Raw genomic sequence first — 5,964 nt, 5'->3', positions numbered from 1 at the left:
GCGAGGGCGGAGTTACTGCCAGAAGGAGGGGTGCTTGTGTTACTGGAGGAGGGGAGGGGCGGGGGCGGAGTTACTGCCAGAAGGCGGGGTGCTTGTGTTACTGGAGGAGGGGAGGGGCGGGGGCGGAGTTACTGCCAGAAGGCGGGGTGCTAGAGTTACTGGAGGAATGGAGGGGCGGAGTTACTGCCTGAAGGAGGGGTGCTAGAGTTACTGGAGGAGGGGAGGGGCGGGGGCGGAGTTACTGCCAGAAGGAGGGGTGCTAGAGTTACTGGAGGAATGGAGGGGCGGGGGCGGAGTTACTGCCAGAAGGAGGGGTGCTAGAGTTACTGGAGGAGGGGAGGGGCGGGGGCGGAGTTACTGCCAGAAGGCGGGGTGCTAGAGTTACTGGAGGAATGGGAGGGGCTGGGGGCGGGGTTACTGCCAGAAGGCGGGGTGCTAGAGTTACTGGAGAATGGAGGGGCGAGGGCGGAGTTACTGCCAGAAGGAGGGGTGCTAGAGTTACTGGAGGAGGGGAGGGGAGGGGGCGGGGTTACTGCCAGAAGGCGGGGTGCTAGAGTTACTGGAGGAATGGAGGGGTGGGGGCGGGGTTACTGCCAGAAGGCGGGGTGCTAGAGTTACTGGAGGAGGGGAGGGGAGGGGGCGGAGTTACTGCCAGAAGGCGGGGTGCTAGAGTTACTGGAGGAATGGAGGGGCGGGGGCGGAGTTACTGCCAGAAGGAGGGGTGCTAGAGTTGCTGGAGGAGGGAAGGGGCGGGTGCGGAGTTACTGCCCGAGGGTTGGGTGCTGGAGCAGTGTTACGTCGGGAGGGGGGCCGAGGCAGGGTTACTGCCAAAGGTGAAGGTGCTGGAGTGGTACCTGGAGAAGGGGAAGGGACATGCCGGGACCGAGCGACTGACAGAAGGCAAAATATAGAAGCAGTGTGTTTGGGGGAGGAGACAGTACTGGAGTAGTGTTACTAGGCTGGAAGGGAAGGGAAGGGAGGGGCCGGGACAGGTTTGCAGTCGGAAGGAAGGTGCTGGAGCTTCTTTGCTTTTAGGTCAAACTGGAAACGCTCCTGGATCACTCAGGAAGACTTTTAGTCGCTGCAAGGCTTACAGAATTTAATGTGCCGATCTCGGAGAGGCACTGGTTATTAAAGCAGGATATAACTTGTTAAATTATGCAGGAGGCGAGTCTGCCACAGAAAATGGAGCTGTCCAACTTACTTCAGCTGCTAATACGTTACCGGGCCAAATGATGCTAATCTGTTTAATAGAAGTGTGTGTATGTGGGGGGAATCTGATTGGGCAGACAGAATGGACCAGTTTGGGCTTTATCTGCTGTGAATTACTATGTTATAGATGTGGGATCCTTCATTTTAAGTTATTTTATTTTGCCTGGAAATTTGGCAATGTTTGTTACAACAAAGACAAAGATGGTAGAAATTAGTGGGGGGAAAATAATCTTTCCGGGTAAATATTAATTTTCTGTTGTAATAAACACTGATAAAGTCCCTGGAAAAATAAAATAAAAACTGAAAACGAAGATCCCTATATATATGTTACTTCTCTTGAAAGTCCTTTCTACAGTGCTCTCCTTGGGGAGGGAGGAATAGGGACAACCTTACCAGGGTTCATGCTTTTGGGGCAGAGGTGCTAGTCCTGCTCCTAGCAATCAGGCCGATTCAGTATGGTGCGCTCGGCCGAGCGCACCCTTAGCCCCCATTTGGCCGCGTGTTTTTGACGTGCTATTTTTACCCCTTATACAGTAAGGGGTAATAGCGCGTGCAAAACGCATGGCCAACCCCCCCGAAACTAATGCATGTTGATGGGCCTATTAGTTATTCCCGCGCAATTCAGAAAGTAAAATGTGCAGCGAAGCCGCACATTTTACTTTCAGAAATGAATGCCTGCTCAAAGGCAGGAGTTAATTTCGGCCGGCACTGGGAAAGTGTACAGAAAAGCAGAAAAAACTGCTTTTCTGTACACTCTCTGACTTAATATCATAGCGATATTAAGTCGGAGGCCCCAAAAATAAAAATCGGAGCGGCCTCGGAGGGAACTTTCCTTCGCCCTCCCCTACCTAACCCCTCCCCCCAGCCCTATCTAAACCTTCCCCCTACCTCTATCCCAAAAGTTATGCCTGCAAGCCCGCGTCCCGGGGCTTGCGCGCGCCGCCGAGCCTATGCAAAATTGGCTCGGCGCGTGCAGGGGGGGTTTGGGGTAGGTTTTCGGGGGGGTACGCACGTACCTTACATGCGTACCCCTTTGAAAATCTACCCCTATATGAATTATTTGCCTGGGCGGAGTGTCATCTGGAAGGCCTAGCCGAGATGATGGAGTAGACAACATGCAGGCAACTTCCTCAGCAGGCAGCAATTGGATCCTGGGGAGTAGGAGTTGTCCCCGGAGGCATGGAACCACATCTGTATGGGGTGGGGCACTCCCCAATTGGATCTTTTGGTGATGTGACTCATCTCCAAGATGGAGAGGTTCTTCAGTCGCAGAAAGGAACTCGGCTCAGTGGGCCTTGATGATCTGGTGTGCCTTTGGCCACAAGAATTTTTCTGTATGTCTTTCCTTCTTGGTCCCTCATAGGTTGGGTCCTCAGGGGCATAGAATCACATCCCGGGACTGTAGTTCTAGAGGCACCGGAGTGGCCGTGGAGACCATGGTTTGCAGATCTGGTGCAACTTGCGGTGGAAGGTCTTCTCCGACTGACTCATCTTCCAGACCTGTTGTGTCAGGGTCCCATATTTTTGGATCGGGAGGATCGCTTTTGTCTCGCGGCTTGGCTTTTGAGAGGTGGAGACTTCGATTGAAGGGTTACTCCGAACAGGTCAGCTCCATTCTTCTTCAATCCAGAAGACCGGCAACCTCTATGGGGTATATTAGGGTCTGGAAACTGAAGTTTGATATCTTCAGCATCATCTAGAGCCTCAGACGGTGGAGGTGTCGCATGTGCTGGATTTCCTGCAGCAGGGGTTGTCCAAGGGTTTGCTTACAACTTGCTTCGTGTGCAGGTGGCTGCCTTGGGTGTGCTTAGAGGCAGGTTTCAGGGTAAGACTCTGTTCATCTGGATGTGGTAAGGTTCCTCAAAGGGGCTAAGCTGTTACGTCCTCCGGTGTGAAAGATCTGCCCGAATTGGAGTCTCAACCTAATACTTTGTGTCCTTTGTGGACCCCCACTTTGAACCCTTCAGAAGGGCTACCCTGAAGGCTTTGACTCTGAAAGCGGTCTTTTTGGAAGATATTTGTTCAGCTCGAATGATTTCAGAACTTCGGGCTCTGTCATGTAGGGATCCGTTTTTGTGGATTTCCGGGAATAGAATCTCATTGAGAACAGTGCATTCCTTTGTTCCTAAGGTGATGTCTGCCTTTCATGCTAATCAGATGGTAGATTTTCCGGGTTTTCCAGAGTGGTTGAAAGATTCTCCTCAGGATAGAGAATTACATCTTCTGGATGTGCGGAGATGCTACTTCGGTATTTGGAGGTTACTAATGCTTTTCGTCGCTCAGATTTATATTCCGCTTTTTGCACTTTTTTCAGCGCTTCAAAGTAGATTACATTCAGGTACTGTAGGTATTTCCCTATCCCCAGAAGGCTTACAATCTAACAGGCTGATACAGTACAGTGCGCTCCGCTTCTGGACGCGAGTTTTGGACTCGCATTTTCGACACATTAGCTTTACCCCTTATTCAGTAAGGGGTAATAGCGCATCGAAAAGTGCGTCCAATCCCTCGAAACTAATAGGGCCCGCAACATGCAAATGCGTGTTGATGGCCCTATTAGTTATTCCCGCGCGATTCACTAAGTAAAATGTGCAGCCAAGCCGCACATTTTACTTTCAGAAATTAGCACGTTAATTTCTGCCGGCACTGGGAAAGTGTACAGAAAAGCAGTAAAAACTGCTTTTCTGTACACCCTCCGACCTAATATCATGGCAATATTAAGTCAGAGGTCCCAAAGTAAAAAATAATTAAAAATTAAAAAAAAATAAATTTTAATTGGCCTGCGGCTCGCAGGTCGAAAACCGGACGCTCAATTTTGCCAGCGTCCGGTTTTCGAACCCTTGGCTGTCAGCGGGTTTGAGAACAGACGCCGCTCCTGTCAAAAAAGAGGCGCTAGGGACGTGCTAGTGTCCCTAGCGCCTCTTTTTACCACGGGCCCTAATTTGAATTTTTTTTTTTGTGAATTGCGCGCACAGGAGAGTGGCCTATGCACACACAGGGAGAGCGGGCGCTCACCCGCAAACTTTACTGTATCGGCCTGTCAGTTTGTTCCTGAGGCAATGGAGGGTAAAATGACTTGCCCAGGGTCACAAAGAGCGACAGTGTGACTCAAACGCTGGTCCTCCTGGTTCATAGCGCACTGCTCTAACCACTAGGCTACTCCTCCACAAGGGGGAATGGTACCCCACAATCCCCCACTCTGTTGACGCAAATACTGGGTGGCACATCACATACTCACAGCTAAGCCAGCTCCTTATCTTGTTGCAGGTCACATTCTCCCTCATCATCGGACAAAGCCTCTAAGGCTACCATATCTTGTTGGCTTAGGGAGGCCATTTGTTTGGCTTACATTTGTAAGGGACAACAAATTCCTGTCGGTTTGCAGGCACATTCCACTAGGGCGCAGGCTGCTTCCTGAGCTGTGTCAACTTCTGTCACCACTGGAGATTTGTAGGGCAGCAGTGTGGTCCTCATTTCATACCTTTACAGATTATCATCTGGAGGTCAGGGCGCTGGATGAGCCATCCTTTGGGGAGAGTATCCTGCGCACAGGTCTTTCAGGGGCCCGTCTGGTTTAGGGGTGCTTGGGTACATCCGACTGGTCTGATCTGGGTATGTTCGGGAAAGGAAAACTGGTTCTTACCTGCTAATTTTCGTTCCTGTAATACCACAGATCAGGGATGGTCCCAAAAAAACAGCAAGGAAGCTGATCCAATGTGTTAGAGACACAGACATAGATCCATTTCTTTTTTTGTCTGATTACCACAGATCAGTCCAGAGGCTCTCCCATTTGATGCAGAAAGACTGATTTTCTGCCAGGTTTTGCTGCTTAGTACATAATTTTTCTGTTTAATAAAGAATTTTTCTCTTAGAGGGCAGTTACAGGATTTACTTCCTTGTCTTGTTTGGTTCTTGATGAACAAGGTTTATAGTTCAGGGGTGTCCACCCTTTAGTTCCCTATGTCTGTGTGAAGGGGTTTCTAACGTATCTTGGCTTGGGTACAGGTCAGTACTGAGGTCCTGCAGGTAGCACTCTGTTAAGTAGCAGTGCCTCAAAGTTTTGTTCTCTGACTCCATCTGCTGGAAGGGATGAATAACCCACTAGTCCGGACTGAGCTGTGGTAATACAGGAATGAAAATTAGCAGGTAAGAACCAATTTTCCTTTCTATTCTTTGCCCCAGCCTCTCCTCCTGATCCCTGGGAGAACCTTTAGTTGGGTCTGAACAAGGTCCTGCACAGGAAGCCTGTGTGGGAAGAGAGGGCAGGGCGGGTGCAGGGCCTTTAGTGTGATGGGCAGCTGTTCGCACCACACTAACTTAATTTTTCAAGTTGCTGCTACAGGACGGGGACACTGCTAGTTTAGGTAAGTAGCTGGGAGGGTTTGGGCTGAGAGTGGCCACCCCATCCTGCATCTCGAGGGAAGAAAAGAGGGAGGTGGGCGCATCTCCTGCCTATGGATGCCGAAAATGTAAATCCACTCCTGTTCCCACAGTGTGGGGGGGTCTCTTTTCAGCTTGCACACAGTGTTAGAGTCAGTCATATAGATGTGCTCACACCACTGGCCAGGAGAGATGGCAGCACAAGTCAGTTTTAGCTAATATCAAAATCACATGCCACATTTTAAAAATAAAAGCAGACAAGATTCTAGTCTTCATTTTGTTCATTTGCACAAGGGAAGAATAGGGCTAGTGTTGTTACAACCCCCCCCCCCCCCCCTTCATACAAGGGAGATTACAGATCCTCACCCAAGACCC

The sequence above is a fragment of the Rhinatrema bivittatum genome, chromosome 4 (genome assembly GCF_901001135.1).
Source record: "Rhinatrema bivittatum chromosome 4, aRhiBiv1.1, whole genome shotgun sequence".
Taxonomy (NCBI): Eukaryota; Metazoa; Chordata; class Amphibia; order Gymnophiona; family Rhinatrematidae; genus Rhinatrema; species Rhinatrema bivittatum.
Note: the sequence above shows the minus strand (reverse complement) of the source record.